Source organism: Vicugna pacos, chromosome 23 (genome assembly GCF_048564905.1).
Source record: "Vicugna pacos chromosome 23, VicPac4, whole genome shotgun sequence".
Classification (NCBI taxonomy): Eukaryota; Metazoa; Chordata; class Mammalia; order Artiodactyla; family Camelidae; genus Vicugna; species Vicugna pacos.
The window spans coordinates 34,172,521-34,196,130 of record NC_133009.1 but is presented as its reverse complement, the minus strand read 5'-3'; the positions used below and the strand labels follow the sequence as shown (position 1 = coordinate 34,196,130).

Genomic DNA, 23,610 nt, shown 5'->3' with positions numbered 1-23,610 from the left:
AAGTTAAGGCTCTAGCAGCGAGGGGACAGCTCAGTGGTAGAGTGTGTGCTTAGCGTGCCCAAGGTCCTGGGTTCAATCCCCAGTGCCTCCATTAAGAATAAAACAAGAAACAAAAACAAACCTAATAATCTCCCTCCCCCAATAAATAAATTAATAAAGAAGAGGCTAAAGCTCTGACATAAATGTTATTTCTCTAGGAAAATTGCCCCGAACCCACAAGGGTTGGTTCAGTATTCATCTTATATGCTCCTTGTAACATTCTAAACATTCCTGTCATAGTCAGTATGTTAGGTAATTAGACAAGAGGGGGCACCAGAAAGACAAGGTGGAGGAGAGGGAGGAGGGTCTGGAAGACGGTGGTGTGCCCGACTTCAGCATAAGGGGCTTTACTCCCTCTAAATGAGCGCCAGTGAGAAACCGGTGGGGACTGGACAGCTGTGACAAATGCACCGGAGCGACAAGGACCTAACCAGACACGACCCAGTGCTCATTGTAATATAATTAACCTCTCAGTTTAGCCCACACCCCCGTGGGTTTTTCTATGTGCATCATGGGTAAGGACGTGCCCAAAAGGGGACGAGCATGACTAGGAACTCCAGAGGAAAGAGCCATTAATCAAGAGACCACCTCTAAGCAAGGGTGTGAAACAGGTGGGACAAACAAAGACCGCTGCTCCCCGCCCTTGGGTCAGCCTGCCTTCCGTTCTTGGAGGTGGACTTTTGCTTTGCTAATGATATCTTTAAGATCTTACCTACACGACGCTTTTGTCTCCCATCTAAATTCTTCTTTTGGGCAAGAGAAGAAAGAAGGCCTTCCCCTTTCGGGTAATAAATACAAAAGTGTGACTTTTGTAACTAGACTGTTGCTGCCTGCCAGGAGGCTGACCGTCAGCGTGGGTAGGAACTACGTCTGTCATGTTAACCCCTCAATTCCCACCATCAACAAGCAGCTCTTGCAGCATTGGTCTTCAACACGTACCTGTTGGATTAACGTTGAATGAAAATGATCTCCCTCTCTAACGAAATGTTTTGTCTGGTTGAAGAGATAGAAAACTATAAATTCAATCATTAGGTCTGAGAATTACATCATTGACATTTGCTCACTGTTTAATCTTCTGGATTACAAACTATTTTACAATCTAAACCTATTTTGAAACGTATTCTTATCAGAGTCTCTTGGCACAGTTTAGGCACGTTTACAAAGCAATGGCCGTTTCTGAATATGCATCACAGTCCTAATTTCATTAGTTTTTGTTAGGAAGCATGGACTTAGGGAAAAACGTAATAACATTGGTTTAAAAAGGGCAAAAAAAGCATCATTACTCTCTGATTAAATTTCTAATCAGTATTCATTTCCAGTTTCTTCCAAGTTATGTTAGAACAGAGCAAATAAAAAACAAATCACCAAGTCTGGCAATATTTAAAATATGAATGTCACTTTCCAAATTCATTATTTTCTTTCCCTTAAGGCAACAGACAGCTTAGCTTTCATAGCAAGAAAAATGGTTCCTCTGTGGTCTTTCCTATGCATTAAAAGATTTTAAATTTTCTGACATTATTCCAGCTTGATCTAACAAATGCTGAAGGCAAACACAGACTATTTACCTGACGCTTTTTCTCCAATTGACTTACTGTATCATTCCAATACCTGTCAGTGCATCGGGTAACAGGAGAGTCTTTCCACTTTTAAATGTTGCTTATTTCATTAATGTAATGTGTGACATGGACCTTCGTTTTTGAAAACTGTGTCATTATCTTCCCCTGAAGGAAGGGGAACTGAAGTGAAATGAGAAAAAAGAGCAACCTCTATTCCTTTCCTTTGCCTCACACCCTCGTTAGAGTCATTCTGTGAGGCATGTCCTGTAATTGAATCCGAACACAGTTTAATGTAGCAATTTTCTGCAGCATGGCTAAATGTTATTGTAGTGTCTCGAATTCATCTCCACCTATTAAAATTGACCCCTAATATTGTAGTATTTTTTAATTTAAAAAAGTGTATGTCAAATTTTAAGACTAGAGTAGAAAAAAAGAAAGCATTTATCCAAATCCTTTATACTTATTTATCTGAATCAGCATAGTCCTCAAATTGCTGGTGATTTTTTTCCTTGCACTTGGTTTGAATCTAGACCTATTTTTTAAGTTGTTTTCATTTTATTACTCAGCTTTAATTCTGAAATATTTATCTTAAACTTCTTTTTCTTATACAATTTCTGGGTTATAAATATACTATAATTGTTCTCCCTACCTAGTTTGGACTTCAAAGCACTGTCCTTAACCCTTCTTTGTTATCTTTAAAATAATAGTGTATACATTCCCATGCTGCTGTGACAAGACTAACAAAATTCAGGTCTGACTTTCAAAAAACTGAGCTTCTAGGATTTACAAATGTAACCTTTCTCAACTTTAAATAGATTCACTCAATCAATTCTCACAGTTAGCCTACAGTGTATGTATTTTATTATTTTTCCAATTTTGGTGATTTTTTTGAAGTTTCAGGAGTTTCTCCAAGGCCACACAGCTCTCAGGTATAAAGTTAAGTCCAATCAGCTTGCGCCCAGAGCACAGTTGCTTCACTTTTATGCTAGTTGGTATAAAATGTTACATCTGTATAATGTTTATCTGTAAAGTGCATAATAATTATTTCTTATGGGCTTTGAAATGTCTTGGCGCCAAAAGAGTACAGAATAATGTGGTGAAATTTCACATCTCTCTTTAGTTTAGTGAATTCCCCACTCATGTACTTTCAGACCATCCAGGGGATCACATTGTTTGAGAACGCTGCTGCCCACTGTCTGTGCTCCGGTTGATGTTGGACTTGAAATGAAATAATTAAGTGATCCTGCAAAGGTCAGTGTTCAGCTTTTAGTATCTAAAGGGCAGATGCTGACCCCTGGGGACATCTAGATACATTCCAGGGGGTCATCCATCCCTATGAACAGAAAACTGTATTCCAGTCTGGTTGAGAAAACAAGGCATCCGCTCATCAACTGAACAGAGACAACATCAATCAACATACAACCATGCCACAAATTGAGTGGTGTCACAAAAACTGAGAGGAAAAAACTCTTTCTGAATTAAGTTAGCTTTTAGTAATACGTGAATACAGTATATATGCTTATATATAAAGTCATTGAAAAAAATAATGGTTGCACAACATTGTGAATGATCTAAAGGCCACTGAGCCCTATGCTTTAAAATGTTTAATTTTATGTTATGTGAATTTTACCTCGATAAATAATTTGCATATTTTTAAATTACATGCATAAATAATATCGGCTTTATTTATTTATTATATGTTGAATGAACAGAAAGTTAGTCATTACTTTCAAAGAGGTCTTAGGGTATAGAGAAATTATTTTCACTGAATTCAACAATGTGTAGTCTCTGTAGTCAAATATGACCAAAGCCAATATTTTAGTGACAATTTGCTCAATATATTAAATAAATTAAAAATATTAAAAAATGTATAAATATATTAAATGCATTAAATGTATCAAATAAATATATCAATATATAATAAATAATGTATTATTATATTAAATATATTAAATCAATTAGAGTTTTACAAATGAACAAGCAGAGGTTATACAGAGCGGAAGCTTTATAAATAGAACAATGTTTTAAGAATCATGTATTTAAACATTAATTTACTTCATATACTCAGGGTCATCTGTAGATCAGTGAATCAACAGTTTATTTGCCCATTTTCCAGGCAAGTAAGTCATTTGTAATACAAGCAGAGCTAATCATATTTAAAAGTTATTCTGAATTTTGACTACAAAAATTTAGATTGTAAAACAAACATTAAAACAAATTTGACAAATAAAACTATAGATGAAAAAGATTTTAGTTACCTTCTCAGTTGTACACATTTAGTTTCTAAAAGTTTCTTTTTTTAATATTGTCATGAAGTTCTTTATTATTTTTAAACTGTTTACATAAATGTCAATAGACATTTACGATTTAATTGAGGTCAGATTTTTTTCTGTGTATTTATATAAACATAGATTTTAACAGCTTCAACTGCATCTTGGAAATGACAAAATACAAAATACTTGTTAAATAATAATTTAACATCATTAAAATCTAATAAGAGACTGACGGGATGTTTTCAAATGCTGAATCATTTAAGCCCAATTGATTTTCCATCCTGACTTCTTAGATACTCAACATTCAAAGATAGAACACAGATACTTTGAAATACTGAGTTTCAAACTAGGAGCTTTTAATGCTTTTCTTAAAATATAATTGAAAGTGAAATAAAAGTTTTAGGATTAAAATGAAAAAATTTTTAAATTGTTAACACTTATACTTGTTCCCGTTCCCTCTGCTCTCACAAAGGCACTCCAGTTATTTGCAGTTCTGTGATGGATGAAAGAAACAATAGGGAAACAACGTGAAAACTTTATAAATTCTCCAAAGGAAGTCATTATTCAACCATGAGGAATATGAAAACTTGATAAAGAGATCAATTACAAGCACCTCTGTGTGTTCTCTCAGAATTGTGTGTTTCCAGTAATGAACTGCAATCACCATAGAAAAGTTGGATATAAATCACTGAGATTTGATAAAATAAAACCCAAGGAACAGCTTATTATTATTATTATTTGCCTTAGGTGTGCAATATAATGATTTCAATTTGTTTCAAGCCACAATGAGAACATAAATCATGAGTTTAAAGGAAGTTACTTTTTCGTTCATTTTTATTTTTACCTTTAAGCTTTGAGGCTTTTCTAGAAGCAGTAGACAATACAGTCCCACACAAATAACATTATATTTTCTGACCGGTGATTCTAAATGTCTATCAAATGTCTTCATTTTCATCAGGATGAAAGTACTCATCCTTCACAAAGAAGGCATCTAATATTTTTATCTAATTATCTTGTTTTATTTAAATACAGGGAGACAAGACACTGTGTGCTAAAAATATATATATATTCAATCTGACAACATCTCTGCAGGTAATTTCTTCCACCAAGGTTAGTGTATCGCCTCCCATTGACTTTCCTACATTCGGTCAATTCTCTGCAGAAATCTTAAGGCACGTGCCTTGGGTTCACGTAGTTAAGTAAGGTCAGATCTCTTGAGGGCATCACGATTGGAGCCTTAAAGAATATCATCTTCCTTCAAAAACTAAGCAGCCTATTTTTTTCTTTTTCTTTTGTTTATGATTTTTTACTTCAAAGCAAAATCCAAAATATCTTTTTACAAGAAAGTTGATAATATTTTCAAGGGACTGCATGATATGGTAGCTCAGCAGTGAGAAAGCAGCTTAGAGAGCAGGACCGGATGGAGTGTGTGCTATTTTTCAATCTAGTGACATAAATTAGGGAATTGCTGGGGGCCAGGGTAATGAGTAGATGTTCATATAGAATGTTCATGATAGTTTTTATTGGATGTATAGAGTATAGCTAAGCACTGCTCTGTTTATAGACGCCTATAATATGGCTATACATTTATTTTTAAAACTACTGGATTTGGATTTAGCCACTGCATAAATATGGGATAATGCAAGCCATAGTTTAATCAGATTATTTATTAAAAGAAAAATGATGTGGGAAATGGAGAGGGGATGAAAATATTACATGTTCTAACAATGATCCACAGGTTTCTTTTTTTCTTCTTAAATCTTTAAAGTAGCCTACCAAGAGAATCTATACTGAATTTTTCTTGGCTATATGTTAAAATCTTATAAATTGAGATCTATTAGTTATATTAATGTATAAAATGCATCCTTCTCTCAAATTAGTGTATTACAATGATTCAAAGTGTGTTTCTTAGGGAACATTGGTCTCCTTATAGTGATTCTTGAAATGGATTTTTATTATAACCTACTTATTATCTTAAATATGAAAGAAAAAAGCAAAACATTGATTCTCATCCACTATAATTTCATTTTTACAAATCACATCTTTCTCATTTTTTTTGCAGGCTATTGGCAACAGAGTCTGTGAGTCAGGGTCAGAGGATAACATATGGAGGATGGCTTTCTTCTGCTCCATTGTTTCTGGGTCCTCAGCTGGAATGACTTCCAAGACAGTGTCTTTACTCACCGTCTCTGGGCTGGGCTGACGCACTAGCTCAGCGAGGTGCACTCATCTGAGTGTCTACCTGTGACCTCTCCAGGAAGCGTGGGTTTCTCAGAACATGTCAATTGGATTCTAAGTCGGAGTGTACAAATGGGGAGCTTCCAAAGAGTGAATGTTCCAGAAGAACCACATGGAATATGTGTGGGTTTTTACGACCTAGCTTTGCAAGGCACGTAGCCTCGTTGCCTCTGTGTTCTATAGGCTGAAGCCATCACAGTCTTCCCAGAATTAAAGGGATGTGTCTAGACCCTTGGAATGGGAGGGCAGTCAATTAATTTAAGCCTTTTTCTTTGTAATATTGTTCAGCAATATTATGAGATAATGCAAGTACAGTATTTGTCTTGTAGTGTTTCCATAAACATATTTTTCATGAGATTTCTTTACATTTCAGTGTTAAGCAGTATTTGTATAGTGTATTTTATTTTTTAAAGAGAAAGTTCTTGAGAGCATTCATATGAATGAATGAATGAATGAATGAACAATAATTAGAAAAGACAATGGCATTTACCACTAACATGATTAATGAAAAGAAGCAATGGATCACCTAAAGTCAAGTCTATTACATAAATATAAGAAGCATGGTCAGGTTCATGACTCTCTGGGTCCTAGAAATATTATATTTATCTTTTTCTTAAATCCATTTCAATCTGTCTTGAATTTGTCTCAAGGTCAGTGCCAAATTCAATATCCGTCATTTGGGTTGCTCCCTCCCACAGCCTCCTCTCTTCTCTTCACTTCGCACAGGAGAACAATGTAAAGTCTTCCTTTTGTGTTATGCACTATTTTAATAGGCCTTTTTTCCCCTTGAGGAGGCCTTTGGTGGCAAACTCCTCACCTCACTGTGTACTGTAGCAGCTTATCTTCCAACAGTGCAGTGCTTTTTTCTGAGTCAAATTCAAATGAGCAAACTTTACATTTTTACACAAGTACACGTATAAATTAGTTCCTTGTCAGTTAGGCAAACTGAATCTTCTCACAAAAATATAATGCAGTCTTGCTTGGTATTTCTCAATATGATAGAGAACATCTTTCAGTTTTGCTTATAATTAATAAAAGTGTGTCTGACCATTTTTCTTGGACTCGTTTCTTTTTTGTATCTAGTATTTTCAGTTCATTCACAGATAAAGGCGACTTTGTGAGAGTCATTGCCGTGAGGAGTGAAATAAGGAGGGACAGTTTCATCATTATGTTAGTAACTCGTAACTTGGCACCTGGCGTACGTGCTTTGCCAATGGACCACATAAAAAACAGATATTTACTGTTAATAATAGGTTTGCAACTGTTATTCCTGATGACTATAAATTGCATTTAAAACACATATTTAAGGATGCATATAATATCTCCAGAGTAGAACCCTCTAAAGGACCTGGGGATGGGAACAGTGGAATAAATACAGCTATAATTTGGAGAAACCTATGAATTGTAATATAAACTACTTAATATGGTTTATTATTTTGCAAATATTTGTAGAATGCTCTTGGTTTGAACTGATTCAATTTGGCTTATGCCCATCATCAGAATGCTAATTTTCATTTTTACTTCCCACATATTGTATTAGTTGGGGTCAAAATTGTGATGTGTTGGGAAAATCAATTTATTTAATTAGTGAATAATTTATTTGACTCATTCTCATTTTGCTACTTCCAAGCTCATTTCAGAAACATGATTACTCTTCCCATCAGTTACTACTAATTAATTTCTCTTATGTATAACCATTTCTACCCTCACATTTTGAATCTTTATCCATCCACAGGGCCACATAAATAGAAAATTAACTGTTGCACATAAAATTTATGTCAAAAAATTAAATATACACCTACAGGGAAAATGTAAAAAATATTAAAAATACCAACATACAGAGAAAAAAAAATCTGTGTATATCTAGAAAGATATGTATAGTCAAGGTTATCCCTTAATTAAAATGTGAGGTATGACGTTTGGTTTTTTATGCTTTTCTTCATTTTCTGAAGTTTCTTCTGAACCATATTACATAAGGTTTTTACTTCCTCAGTCACGAGGCGTTTTCGTGTTTTTCTCCCTTCCTCCTCCTTTTATCGTCTCCCTTCCCTCCCTTCTTTCTTCCTGTTGTTCTTTTTCTTTTTGTCATTAAATGTTTCCTTGTAGCCCACTGTGCTCTAAAAAGATTTTGAGATAATAGTAAGAAGACAACAGTAAGGTGACATTTAATAGTAAGATAATATTACTAAATGTCATCTTTTTAGAAAAATACATTAAGTAATTAAAAATTAATGGTGGATAAAAATCTGTTGGGGGATTAAGTATAGGAAAAAACTGATGAAAATCCTTGGTAGTTTTTTTTAATACTTATCAAATATAATAGCAAAATTGCAACCAAATAAAGGAATAGTCAATGGTGTTTCATGGCTCATGAATTAGAATTGGTAGAAATGTAGGATTATTTTTTATTTATCGTAGTCTCATTTTGACTATCTAATTTTTAGAACCTTCATCTGATATGATTTAAATGTGATTCAACTCAACTACTTTTGTTTTTGTCTTTCTAGAGTCTTTTAATTCTAAGTTAATATTCAATGTTGAATTTTAAGAACAGTTATTTCAGAATCACTCTTAGAATGATTCAGAATAAGTAGCAACCAACAGCTCCTTGATTAGAATTTTTTTGGGGTGTACTTATTTATGTATTTATTTTAATGGCGGTACTGGGGATTGAACCCAACGCTGCACACACCAGGCACACATTCTACCACTGAGCTCTACCCTCCCCCCAAAGAAGTCTTGTTATTTGTGAAAATACATACATAGGCAAATGCCTGTATAACACAGTTTTTCAAAAGGGAAATTTGAGATTGATTGTGGCCTCTGTCTAAGCATTATTGTGTAATGTGGATCAAATCAACCTCTTTGCTCTAAACTGAAGTCTTCTTGGTAAAGTTCCTTTAAGAAACACAGCACGCTGAGGCTCTTCCTCTCAGATTCTCTTATGGCTTTACAGCTTAAAGGGATAAATAATCCATGGTTTTAGCACATGAGGTGAACCTTGTGTTGACTAGCAGAAGAAACTCTGCAACACTCAGTTTTGAGAGAAACACTTTGTGATCTCTGTTGACCTCTAAATCTTATTACATAATTGTATTTTTTTTTCACTAGGCTTTCTGTCCAGCTATTCTTCCAAAAGCTGTAGCTATATGCAACCGATGCAAAATTGAATGTGACTGGTGTCTCCTTAATACCAATTTTTACTAAAAGCCACAATTATTATTTAAATAAGACACATCTCCTAAATAGTATTTTTTGAATTCATGTTTTTTTTTTCTTTGAAGAATAACTTCAGTTTCAGTAGGGGGATATTACCTGTTCTGAAAGCATTTATTCCCTGTCAGTTAAAGTGCAGCATCTATTTCTTCAGACCACACCTGATTTCTTATAGACTTCCATATCACTATGTTTTTGATTTGCCTGAGACATGGGAATAAAACTCATTAAATGTCAAGATTCTGTTTTCTCTTGGTGAAAAAAGCGACATCCAAATGTAAATTAGACACACTTCCTACATTAAGCATGGTTATGTTAAAAAGGAAAAAAAAGCCAGAAACAGGTACATGAGTAAATATGCTTTAGATAATTCAAGGGTTTTTTTTTATAAATCTCTCACAAGCTACTAAAAAAGTTGCCTGCTCTGGCGAATCTGGATTTAAATTGTAGTTGCATATTAAGGTGTGAGGGCAGTGAAGTTCTGGGTTGATGGAAACATTCAACTACAGGCCAGCTCGCTCTGTTGTGCTTGATTTATTACAGATACTGCATTTTTTCACAAATTGCAGGTTTGTGGCTGCCCTGCATCAAGCAAGTCTATTGGAACCATTTTTTCCAGCAGCATTTGCTCATTTCACGTCTCTGTGTGGCATTTTGGTAATTCTCATACTATTTCAAAATGTTCATGATTACTGTATTTGTTACGGTGATCTGTGGTCGGTGATCTCACTGTTACTCTCGTCATCGTTGAGGGGCTGCAGGAACCGTGCCGTGTAAGACGGAGAACTTCCTCAGTCAGCGCTGCGTGTGTTCTGACCGCTCCACCAACCAGCTGTCCCTCGTCTCTCTCCCTCTCCTCGGGCCTCCCTCTTCCCTGAGACACAACAGCACTGAGAGCAGGCCAGTTAGTAACCCTGCGATGCTCAGAAGTGTTCAAGTGAAAAGAAGGGTTGCACCTCTCTCACTTTAAATCAGAAGCTAAATGCAGTTAAGCTCAGTGAGAAAGGCAAGTGCAGAGCTCAGACAGGCCAAAATCCAGGCCACTTGCACCGAACAGTTAGCCGAGCTGTGAATGCAAAGAGAAGTTCTTGCAGGAAATGACATGCACTTCTCTGGCGAACGCAGGGAATGATAAGAAACGGAAACAGCTCCCTTGCCGACATGGAGGACATTCTAGTTGTCTGGATGGATCAGACCAGCCCCAACATTCCCGTAAGCCAAAGCCTCATCCAGAGCAAGTCCCAAACTCTCTTCAGATCTATGAAGGCTGAGTGAGGTGAGAACGCTCCAGAAGAGAGGTTTGAAGCTGGCAGAGGATGGTTCCCTGAGGCTTACAGAAAGAAGTCGTCTCCGTGACATAAAGGTGCAAGGTGAAGCGGCCAGTTGCCTATAAAGAATCCACAGCAAGTCACCCAGAAAACCTCACTAAGAAAATTCATGAAGGTGGCTGCAATAAACAATAGATTTTCCATACAGACAAACAGCCTTACTGGATGAAGATGCCATCCAGAACCTTCATAGCTGGAGAGAAGTCAACACCTGGCTTCAAAGCTGCAAAGGACAGGCTGACTCTCCTTGGGGGCTGATGCAGCTGGTGACTGTAAGTTGAAGCCAATACCCAATTACAATTCCTTAAGAACGATGCTGAATCTCCTCTGCCTGAGCTCTGTAAATGGGCTAGCGAAGCCTGCATGAGGGCACATCTGTTTACAACATGGTTTACTGAATATTTTGAGCCCACTCCCGAGACCTACTGCTCAGAAAAAAAGATTCCTTTCAAAATATAATGGCACATTGGCAACGCACCTGGTCACCCAAGCGCTCTGATGAGAAATACGAGATTAATGCTGTGTTCACGCCTGCTAACATGACAGCCGTTCTGCAGCACACGGGTCAAGAATTAATTCTGACTTTCAGGTCTTATCATTTAAGGAATTTTGTCAGGCTGTGGCTGCTACAGGTGCTAAGTCCTTTCGTGCATCTGGGCAAAGTCAGCTGAGAACCTTCTGTAAAAGATTCACTACTGCAGATGCCATTAAGGACATTAAGAACATCTTGATTCATGGGAAGCGGTCAAAGCATTAACAGGAGTTTGGAAAAATTGATTCCAGCTCTCCTCGATGACACTGAGGGGTCCCAGATTTCAGTGGAGGAAGTATCCGCAGACGTGCTGAAAACAGCAAGAAAACTAGACATGGGGCCTGAAAATGTGCCTCAATTGCAGCATTCTTGAGACCAAACTGGCAGGATGAGGAGTTGCTTTTTACGATGAGCAAAGACTGATTTCTTGAGATGGAATTGATTCCTGGGGCAGAGGCTCTAAAGGCTGTTGACATGACAACAAAGGATTTAGCATGTTACACACACTTCGCTGTGACAGCAGCAGCAGGGTTGGAGAGGACTGACTCCAATTTTCAAAGTTCTGCTGAGGGTAAAATGCTATCACACAGCAGCGCATGCTGCAGAGAAACCGTTCTTGCAAGAAGAGTCAACGGATGTAGCAAAGTTTATTGTTGTTTTATTTTAAGAAGTTGTGGCTGCAGCCACCACAAGCTTCAGCAACCAGCACCCAGACCGGTCAGTAGCCGCCAAGACCCTCCATCAGCAAAAAGCTTACTTCTCACTGGAGACTCCAATGTTGATTAGCATTTTTAGCAATATAATGTTTAAAAATTAATGTATAAACATTTTTTGATGTAATGCTATTGCACCCTTACCAGACTACTGTATAGTGTAAATGTTAACTTTTATATGCACTGGGAAAATGAGAAAGCTTGTGACTCACTTTATTTCTATGTTTGCTTTGTTGTGGTGGTCTGTGTACAATCAGGCCACCCGAAATGGCTGTGCTCTTGCCCTCTGCACATCCCCTGCTGGACCAGTGCCTGCTTCACCTACAGCGCTCACCTGCCTGGCCTTCCTACAGGCTTGCCCCAGGCCCCAGCTGGTGCTTGTTGTCATCAAAGGGGCAGGAAGGGGCGTGCCCTTCTGCTGGTTTCCCCGGTAACCAATGAGCCAACCTGCTGTCCATTCCCCTATAACTGGTAACTTTCCGTTCCTCCTCTCATCGCTCCCCCTCCCAGGGACGAAGACTGCTGCCCTATCTCTGCTGCGCACAGTGCGGCGTAGCTCCAGGACCTGGCTTCCAGCTTGTTGCTCCTCCATCTATTAAACCGCTCACGTCCCTGTTGTTGACTCAGGGCTGTTTCTGCGGTCTTGACGCTGGTTGAGGACAGCCTTGTAGCCTGCAGAGTGCAGCCCCGTGGTCTGGAACCGAACCTGCATCGTCTCTGAGATATGCCTGTATGTAATGTTCTAATCAAATTTGTATGCAACCCTAAAGAAACAGTGAGGTTTGAATCTCATATTTAATTCTCTCAAAAAAAGCTCAAGGATAATTGTACTGAAAGTAATACCTATTCTGAAGTATGACTCATTATTTGATTTTACTTTCTTTATTGTCCTGTATACAAATGACACATTGATTTCATATCCCTCCCCTTGTATATGTCACGTGCTTTTTTGCAGATGATGACGATGTAAGAAAAATGAGCTCCAAAGGACTTGTGCATGATTTGTGTTAAAAAAAATAGCAATGATTTTAAAGGCGTACTTCTTGAAAGCAAATTGCCACGTGCAAAATGACCTTTTGAAGTACGACATTTTCTTTGCATCTTAAGTATCTACCCACATTTCCACAGTGTATAGAATTTTGAAAGTATCTATTATTTATTAAGTGTAACTGTAGTAGAGTATCATATTTACTATTTCTATTTCTTAGGGTCACTTCAAGATTTCTTTAGAATTCTGAAATATTAGAAATGCAATTCTTCTACCACTAAATGATACATTAAGACCACAGTGTTCTTTCATGTCCCTTATGCACGTGAAATTCCACGCCAGCTCTGGTGGGCATTGCTTGGTGGATCAGCAGATGATGTGGTGTGATTATTGGTCACATCTGTGTGCTTATGTCTAGGGGTTCAAAGCATTTTCACAATCACATTCTGACTGGAGAATTTATTGGACTCTTGAGTCTGTAATTAAAAATAAGTATTCAAAAATAGTGACTCCATTTGATCCATTGTATCTCCTACCTACAGAGATCCATTCTATTATCTAGTGAGAAGAAAGCCCATCCCAGATGCTGGTCACCAACATATTTCTTATCCCCAAGGTGTGTACTCTGGGAAATTTTCCAGTCCTGGATATAAAACCAATCTAATAGCAGTTTTTTTTTTATAACTCTTCTTTAAGTTTTCCTCAAGTTGTGGTCCACAGATAACATTTATCAGAGTCACCTGGAATTTTTATTCAAAATGCTGTTTCCTGGAGCCTCCTCCAAATGTACTGAATTATAGCTCTGAAGAAAGAAGCCAGGAATCTGAACTTCAAATAAACACCTCCAGAGGTACTTGTGCATAGTAAACGTTAAAACAACTGCTCCCATAATGTGGTCCAGATACCTCCTGCCCATCAAAGTATAGAGACTGGTGACAGACCTAATCTCTGGAAGTGTAAGCTGTCCTTGCTAACGGCTACGTTTATTTATCCTTTGACATTCTTTGGCCAAGGTGGGAAAGTTCAACATTATTCCTCTGAGCAGGTCTACGTCTTATATCCAAATTCTTTTAAGCAGGTCCTTCCTTGATTTACCCCCCAGTAACCAGGTCCCTGGCTTGTTGTGTTTTATTCTCTCTGGGTAGTAACGGCAACCTCTGATTTTATGAATATAGTTCAATATGACTTATTTTTTTCTACCTAATGATCTACTATAATATTCTTCATTAGCTGAATTCAAACCCTTATATATTCACTGCTTCAAGAGTCTTTGCCACTGTATTTTGCAGGTCTGATAAGACGTGTAGTTGTAAACCCTCAGTGAATGTCCATTTCAGTGACCCTACATTACCTTGTGCTCCTGTGTCCTTAGGATAATGTGCTCCACATCTCTAACTGGTCTTCTCTTGACTGCAGCTGGGTCTTCCCACTTCCGTGTGCACATTTTACCCTGAGAGATCTGGATTTTGTTTAAGATTCACCTCCCCTCCTCCCTCCTACCCCCATTTCAAACATACCAAATATTCTAACACACAAACCCAGTTCTTAGGACCAAAACAGACCCTGCTCAGAGACATACATCATTATTTTATAGGTTGGGCGAGTCTTCCTTTAATACTTGCATTTAATTCATTGCTTCTACATAAAGATCTTTGTTCTCATCACCTCCATCCTGGATTACTGCAGTAATTTCTTCCTGTATGAACCCTATTCCCATCTGTGCTATTCTTTGCATAGGTTGATTCCTATCCTGGGACGTTGCCTTTTTGAAGAACACTCACTGTTGTAGGATAGCATTTTTTTTTTTAACAGAAAGGAAGTTTCAAAAGAAAAAAAAAACCTTTTGAGAATTAGCAGAATCAATCACAACTGTGCAAAACAGCTAAGACCGAAACAATTTGTCAACATGATTTTTCTCAACTTGCATTTTATTCTGATATCGGGTAATCTAGGCTCCTTCGTTCTACCAAACTCCAAGCAGCTTAGAACAGGGACTGTTTTTCACTCATGTTTATGTTTGCAGGGCCTCACTCAGTGACTGCTTTCCTGAATGAGTTTGGTTTAGCATATGCTATTAAGTGAAACTCACCCAGTGGTTTAAAAAACAAATGCATACAATAAATCAGATGTAGTAACATTTCCTCCGAATAATTATTTTAATTTCTTACCCAAATTTTAGATTGTATCAATGATCTGATAATTATGCTTTGTAGAATTAATATTCAGCACAACCATACTTAAAATAGTTTGCTTCCAATAGACATTTCTACCATGATCAGGCCACACCCCCCCTTTCCACTTCTCTAATCTGTTAAGTAATTTGTCGGATATCATACTATCCACTATAAACATTTCTCCAAGTATTTCTTTTCCTGGTTGGTTATTTACATTCCTTAAATTAGTTGGAATTAAAAGCTTTTCACATTTTAATTCCTTTTCCCCCTCTTTTCCTACCAGTGTTCTGTGATTTGTTTCTTCTGGGATTCTATGATCCGTAACTGTCCCTGGGAGGGTCTTCTTTAATCATTAAATTCTAAATATGTAAGTTATAACACACTTTCTTGAAATAGAATTGAGCGATGAGTTTCTCACCTTTTCTTAAAATAATATTCAAAACCTGTTAACAACGTTAACTCCTAATTTGAATAAATACATCATCCTTGTTTAAAAAGTAGAACACAAATTTCCTTTAATTGGATCTGTTCATTGTTGAAATGTCTTTCTAAAAAACAAAAGGGGAAAGGGGGCTGCAGGTTGCCAAACCAAGATACTTTGTCATCAAATGGAAAGGTTAGTGTTCAGCACCCCTGGAAAGTGCAATCAAGGAAGTATGGCTATTAGCTAATGGCACTGAAAACTGCATGTTGTCTGGCCTCAGTGTTCAGCTGGTTAGGACCTTCGTGCCAGTGGACGTTCTCTTTCCCTGGCTCGTTCCCTGGGATGCTCGTCCACCAGGGGACAATCACTGAACTTCTGTAGCCTCAGCCTCCTGTGTTGATTCCTGCTCTCCTGAAGGTCCTAGTGCTGGTGCCACCCTACCTGCCCTCAGGGCATGGTCCTTCCCAGCGTTGCTCTGAACTTCTTTTCTAAAAGAGTAAAGCATCCCAATTTTATAACATACTGAAAACCGTTTTCCATTTAGAGAAGTTGTTTTCTAAAGTGATTTACTCTTAGTATTTCAGTCCCTTTCCCTAAAGAAATAAGGAATTCCTCCTGATTTCCCTTGTTAAGAGATCAGGGAAGATTTTAAATAAGTTCTGCAAAAGAAATGTGCCTCCCTCTGTCTGTTATCCAGTTTACCCGGACAATGTTTACACATTTTTTCTTTACATCCATTCAAGGTGAGTTTCTGCAGCAGTCTTTAAGATCCAACCTTATTATAGAAATTCAGTCTCTGGCATTTCTGCCCTTGCCCAGGGGATAGATTTGTGTGGAGACTCATTGAGGACTTACGTAAATAGAAAGCTCTCAGCCTGCCTGATAACCAGAAGAACACAGCGGCATATCTATAAGTCACTGCCAATTCTGTGGCCCTATTAATGGCATTGGAGCCTTTAGCCAGCATAGAACAGAAACTGAAATAATAAAAGCACAAGAAGATTTGACATGAATTGGAAGTGGAAATTCATTTTGGTATGATTTAGGTTCTCAACATCATTAACTTATTGTAATAATCTTTTAAATGTTTTCCCTCAATTATTCATTCAAGAAAAAAATTACTGAGTGTCTATTATGTGCTCAGTATTGTTCTATGCATTAGGAATACATTAGTGAACCAAAGAGAGAAAATCTTTCACTTCATGCGACTCACATCCTAGAGGGAGCAGACAGAAGATGTAAGATAGCCACAACCATTCAGTAAATTATTTAACATTTTAGAGATTTGAATGAGATTACAATAATAGAAGAGAGCAGATACAACTACTGTGTTATGCTGGGTATGGAAGGAGGCTGCAACGTGGAACAGAGTATTTGGGAGGTAGACCCGGCGAGAAGGCAATGTGAGCTGAGATTTGAAGAGGGCCAGAGAGGTCATCATCATGATGTCTGAGCGAAAGATTAGACATCGTGCAGAGGAAACAACCACTGCACAAACCTGGAATACTCTGGCATGTTAAGGCATCTCGTACGACTGGCGCAGAGTGAGCCAGGAAGAGAGCAGTATGATTTCAGGGGAAAAGATGTACAAGGATTGGAGACACTTTGTATAAAAGGTTTAGCACGCTGCTAAGGATACCAAAGGTATCTAAATGATACCCAGTATTATGGAAGAGAACCCTGGGTTATAGGATGAGAGAGTCACCTTGAGTGTATCAGTTTGTGATGGCTGCTATAACAAATTACTTAAAAAAAAAAAAAAAGAAGGAAGCTTAAATGACAGGAAATTCTCCTCTCCCTGTTCTGCAGGCTACAGCTGTGAGTCAGTACTGCTGGGCTGGAACCCAGGCGTTAGCCTCTTCCAGCTTTGGTGGCTCCGCTGTCCCTTGTCTTGTGCCCAACTCACTCCAGTCTTCAAAGGCAGCATCTTCACATCTCTCTCTTTTCTTTCTCACATGGCCTTCTCCTTTGTGTTGTCACCTCTGCCTCTGCCTCCCTCTTCGAAGGGCCCTTGTGATTGCCTTTAGAACCTGCCCAGATAATTCAAGGTACTCTCACCATTTCAAGCTCCTTAATTCCATCACACCTTGAAAGCACTTTTCCCGTACAAGGTAACGTTTATGGTCCCAGGGCTTAGGACCTAGTATGTTTAGTGGCCATGATTAGCTGACCACAGGAGTGAAGGAATTAGGCTATCACTGCAAGTTTTAAACGAATAAAATTAGTTCTAAATCTTACCTAGGAAATTTATCGGAGCTACTCTGTTGCAACTAAGCAGAAACCCAATCTGAATTAGGACAGATACTGCGCAGAAGGTTCAGCACGGCGCCAATACTGCCAAAGGTACTCAAGTGATATCTAGTCTTATGGAAGACAGCCCCAGGTTATAGGACAAGAAAGTCATCTGGACCTTACTAGTTCCCCATGGCTGCTAGAACAAATTAGTTTAAAAAAAAATGGAGGCTTAAACAACAGAAAGAAGCCCTCTCAAATTTTCTAGCAATCTTGTGTTTGATCATCTACATGACATTGCTACCTTATAGGGTGGGTCAACGGTGCTTTAGTAAAAGCCTGATTCATGGAGAGAAAAGCTTTTCCTTTATAAGATCCCATGTTACCATTACTTCCAGTCCACTCCTCACCAGTCCCTCTCCTTCCCGTCACTAAGTGCACGTGGGGTACAAGTCTATATTGGGGACCTTTTCAACAGAGACAGCCTGTAGCTATGAGTGTAAGCTATTTTGTTCTTGTAAACCCCTACAACTTCATCTGCTTCCTCCAAGTAAACCCACTGAGGGGTGGAAGATTGTACTAGGTCTTGCTGACCTTGGATTTAAGGCTTGCGTCCTAGGACCTACACCCATGCACCATAAATCCTTCCTGCTGGGCTCTCGGTCTGGTGGCACGTGCTGTGGTTTCATTTGTTTATGTTTAACAAAAAACAAATATTCTAACTCAAATAAAGCACAGTGTTTTACAGATGAATGGGTTATGCAAAACCATCCTGCTTTGAAGTGGTCCCTGAAATGAGTGAACAAAAGAATTCAGTCGGAAGGACCTGCTGATTCTATTTTTGTAACAGAGTCTCACAGGTTCCCCTCTTGTCAAGAGAGTTGAGCAGTGTTCCAGAAAAGGCCTCACCCGGGGAGGGAGTCCAGCACTGGAGAGTTTTGCCCAGAGGAGATCAGCACTCTGCACTTTGATAGGACCGTCAGTCTTGACTCTCGGCAGCGCATCTGTTAACACAGAAAGGGTTTAGGGTGCAGGGTGCCTGGGACCCTGAAGCCAGCAATGGGCCTACGTGGTGTCCCCTGGAGATGAGCCTCCCTGGCCCCATGCCCCTGGCTCTGAGCCATTGCTTCCTCCGCACACCACAAATCTGCCCTGTGAGCACAGGCCTGCCCTTCCCTGCTTTACTTTCTAGAAACTTCACAGTGTCCTAGTGAGCCACGCGAGGGATCGTTGCACCTGCGCTTTTAAAATACTGCATCCCACTGAAACACAGGGCGTCATGCTCTTCCCCGGTCACTGCAGCCATTTGATCATCCACAGAACTCTCACTGTTACGTCCCCTATAAAGTCGTATCGAAGTGAAAGGGAAAGGTGCTAACCCCAACCGTCCTTCCTGCACCTGTTATGAAGTAGGCTTCAGTTTCTCCTTCATTAGGAAGTTACGTCAGTGCCTGCGTGTCTTCAATCATTTCAGCAGGGGCGTGCGGGGCACGGGGTCTGACTGTCCTTGTCAGTCTCGGGAACTGTCACTGAGCCTCGTGTGAGAAGGATGTGGACATATTTTGCATCACGCAGTTCCTCGCACAAAGGGACACTTGAAAAGAATTGCCTCCTGATGACAGTGATTTTGTAGAGTGGCAGTCATTTAATTTAAGCACATGTAAATTCCACTTCAGTTAGCAGAACTTGAGATTGAAATGTGACCGTTTTAAATGAATACAAATTCTTGGAAAATTTGGAAAATCAAAGGAATGACTGCAGCCTTCGCACACTGGAAAATTGTGTGGCATAACATTGATGTTGAAGGCAACATTCGTAGCAGAATTGTGCAGTCAGTAGGTGGCAGTGTGTGTTTAATTAATAACCACTGACCACTCCCCTTACTTTTATAAAAAGGTATCAATGATCATTTATTTTTAATTCTTTTAACAAAAATTCCAAAATCGCTTTTCCCTAGCTTGCTAAACCAATCATTTTGATTGCTTGCCTTATGGTGATCTTTTGGCTTCAGTTTCATAGGACAGTTTTCAATGACGATCCAGTTTTTACCCAAAGTTATCACTTTTAGCTGGAAATAAGTTTTCAACCGGACAGAGACTAAGCAGGGTTATTACAAGCATATTTCTTTTACTAAAAGGATTATTACTTTTACTGCTTATGAGAGATTGTAAAGCGGGAGTTGGAGGCAGATGACCGATTGTGGCCTGATTTGACCGAATACGTTTCTACCTCCACGTCTGGACAGACGTTCACACAAATTCTATATCGATTACAAACAAAACAAAACACAAGCAAAAAGGAGGGCCAAGGGAAAGATGGCGCATTTCATCAAAAGGGAACTGCATGGAGGAATCAGAACAGCTGGTTTTTTAAAAAGTAGAATAGTTCAGGGAACAGGAAGACACTCAATAGCACAAGGGACTGTGATCTTTCTTCTAAACGTGACAGTAACTGGTGTAAATGATCATGTGACTGTGTGTGTCATGTTGGCCAGGTTACGACCCCAGTATTCGGTCAAACCCTATTCTAGATGCTGCTGCAAAAGTATGTGGTAGATTTGATTATTAGCATTTACGATCAGTTGATTTTAAGTAAAGAAGATTTGCCTCCAGAACAGGGGCTGGGGAGACTGTAATGTAGAAATCCTGTCTGGGTACCCAGGTACCAGCCTGTCATGCAGATGTCATGCTTGCCTGCCCCCACTGTGGGCGGAGCCAATTTCTAAAATCCACCCCCCTTTCTCTCTTTTTTTTTTTTAATTAGCTATTCCTACTGTTGCTGATTCTCTGAAGAACCCAAGTGATATCTAAAGCAAGTAGAAATTTATATTAATTCCATTGTAACATTTCAGAGGGCACTGTGCCTGTGAAAGGAGCTCTGGAAGTCAGACACAGGCAAAGGCTGCTTGCCGCCAGAGAAACAACTGCTGAATCTAAAACAACAATGAAGGAATAAAACCGCTGAGTTATTAATAGGACAAAATTAAATTAAATTAAAGCAGAAAATTAGGCATAAAAACCAGCCCCACAAAACTCATTAGAAATGGAAATGGAGGCTGCGAAGTTATTAGAAAAGGTGAAATGTAGAGGAAAGATGTAAGCGTTTCAGTGATGTGTGATAAGATTTCCAAAAGGAGACAATTTACAGCAAAGGAACCACCAGTGAGAACATATGTGGTGGGGTTTCGGACTCACTGACCATCATTAATGAAACAATATCAAAATATGCATTATATTCAGTAAAGGAGAAAATTGTTTACCTTCAGTGGAACAAACCCCAGGCAGCCTCAACCACCTCAGCAGCAACAGTGCCAGATGGCGATGAGCAAACGGCAGGATGTTCAGGGGGCAAGATGGTGAGCAAGAATTCTAGACCCAAGCGAAATATCATTCAGGTTCAAGGGCAAAGTAAAGACGGTCTCACTTCTGCAAGTCAGACAGGACAGGGGCCCTCACCTGGGCCGCCTTTGGTCACACCTGTTTCTCATGGTCCTGGGACTGACCACTCCCGGTTCCTCTGCTGAGCCCGTCTGTTCCATGGCCCCCAGCTATGGCTCCCTCTGTCTGGAACCTGCCTTTTTCTTCCTCTTTGACTGGCTCAGTCTTGCTAGTCCTTCAGATCTCTGTGAACTATTTGATTTGCCGTCGCAGTAAACTCTGTAAGTAATGATGAAATGATCAGTTTACCAGTGAGAAAGCTGAGAACACACAGCCACTGAGTAATTAGACCAGGAGACCACGACCAGTGTGAGCAGGAGCTAAAACTCGCCTCTGGGCATTTTCACACCAAAGCTCACAGTATGAATAACTACTCAGTCCGCTCTCCAAAAATTAAGGCATTTCATGTAACATCCATGCTCACAGGCAGACACACGTACTAAAATTACATTTCTGATTCATATATGAATTACAAAAATTCCTAATTTTTCTGAAAAGATAGAAATTGCCCAATTGTTTAAAAAGAGGTAGCCTAACAAGAAGAGGAAATAAAACAGAAGAGCTGTCAGTTTTACATTTAAAAGTTTTCTAAGTAGATGTAGTGTTAGCAGAAGTTTCTTGAAAATAGAACATTTTAAAGGGGTTTGAACATTCGAGGCGTAATTAATTTACACGCGATTGAAGCTCTAGCAGAACAATTAAGACAGGTGAGAACTTCTCACTGATTTTCAGAAAGTCGGCAAACGTGTCAGTGAATAGAACAGAGTGAAGGTTAACGAGTAGCAGTTCCCGTGGAGAGACATGGTGGCATAAGCTCTAAGGAAACATTTTTTAAAACTAAAAGCTAAATCCAGTTTGGTGGATTAATAAAACAGATACAGCTCTCAGTCATTATACGACTTTCGACCCTGTCTCTTCACATAAGTGGGAAAGTTTCAACACCTGGGCGTATCTCATTTCAGAGACTGAAGAGTGGGAGACGTGCATATCTGCCGAGGACACACGAGACTGGAAGGGGAAAGGAAGTGGGAACCATTATTGTTCCGCTGCCAGCGGTGACAGGGTCCTGGGCTTCACCACGGGACAGTGGGTTAGCCATGCCGGGTGTCTCTCATCACATCATTTTATCATATCACCTTTTCCACTGTGACAGACATTTCCTCTGGATACAGAGTTGCCTTTCTTGCTACCAACGTTTCTTCCAACCCCATTATTTAGGTACGCACCTGTTCACCCTCAGTGACCTCAGTCCACAAAATATTGCTTCATTACGTAGCAAAAATAGATGGATAGGCAGGCAGGCAGGTAGGTAGACAGAGTTTTCAGAATATGTATTATAAAGTGCTCTTCAGGTAACACCTGTGGGAGAGAAAGGGCCGGATGAAGATGCCTCAGAGGGAAAAGCTGAGCCCCCATGGTCAGAGGTCGGCTGCCAGTGTGAGCTGTGGGTCTACACGACTTAGCAGAAGCGTCACACGCTGGTGCCAAACTACCTGGACTTTCTACTTCCGCGACAGCCACTGGGCGTGGCCTGTCCCTGCACGGACAGTGCACGGAGAGAGGCAGCTTTGCAGCTGAGACGGTCCCTGAGAAGGCCTCCAGCTTCCTGGGCAGCAGAGTTCTACTCCGAAGTGGAGGAGATCTGAGCGGTGTAGCTCCAGCCCGTGGCCAGCGCCCAGGCCCTACTGCCCAGGCTGCTCAGGCTTAAATCTATGCGGGGGGATAGCTCAGTGGGAGAAGGCATGCTCAGCACGGGGGAGGTGCGGGGTTCAATCCCCGGTACCTCTGTAAAAATTAAAGTAAAGATAAATCCAAATATGGGTTCAGCAGTATGACCAGCTGGCTAACGGGGTAAACTGTGCCCACCTCTCCGCTGGCGGCTGAGCGCCGTTAGTTCGTTACGCTCTCTCATCCGCCGCAGGACCTGGAAGCCTGCGAACTGCGTTCTGCCGAAGTGAGGGGCTGCCGTGAGATTCTGAAGGCCGAAGAAGTGCAGCGGCCGTGGCAGCTTCCCCGGCTGTGGCAGGCCGAGGCTGGCCTTTGGAGGATGGAAGGTGTGCCAGTGGCTCCCGGCTGTTCTCCGGCAGACCTCTCCATTCCGTACTGCAGACGGCCGAGCGCGCCGGTGAGAACCGTCTGTGGCTCCTGGCTCCTCGGTTTCTGCACGCCTGCTTCCCCAGCCCCACCTGCAACGACGTAGGCCTCCATTTCTCTGTGCTTTTACCTCAAGTGTGAAATACTGGAGCCCGCCTGCCTCCTGTCCTCTTGGTTTGTGGAACTACCACGGTGACCCACTTCTGCGTCAGACGCACCCCTTGTCACCAACGGCAAAGCCTCAAGAGCATCACTGTACAGCAGCCCCGGTTCTCACAACCAGCTCCCGGATTTCCAGCTCTATTCTTCCAATTCCCAGCACAATGACCCCAGCTAATAGTTAAAGTAATTAGGTTGACGGTCCAT

At 40.0% G+C, this 23,610-nt stretch overlaps 1 long non-coding RNA gene across 6 annotated transcripts; it reads right to left on the bottom strand.

The window, feature by feature from the left end:
- Positions 1-15,543: 15,543 nt before the first annotated feature.
- LOC140688640 (uncharacterized) lies at positions 15,544-23,176 on the bottom strand. Of its 6 annotated transcripts, none has more exons than XR_012063349.1 (7): positions 23,017-23,176; positions 22,377-22,509; positions 21,169-21,369; positions 20,973-21,081; positions 18,623-18,717; positions 16,337-16,458; positions 15,544-15,969 (listed from the first exon to the last, which is right to left on the bottom strand). It is a non-coding gene; the product is annotated as an uncharacterized lncRNA (long non-coding RNA). The 6 variants fall into 6 exon arrangements; XR_012063348.1 differs by lacking the exon at positions 23,017-23,176 and adding an exon at positions 22,934-23,009; XR_012063352.1 differs by lacking the exon at positions 23,017-23,176 and adding an exon at positions 22,934-23,009 and having other exon boundaries at positions 21,190-21,369.
- Between the last annotated feature and the right edge of the window lie 434 nt (positions 23,177-23,610).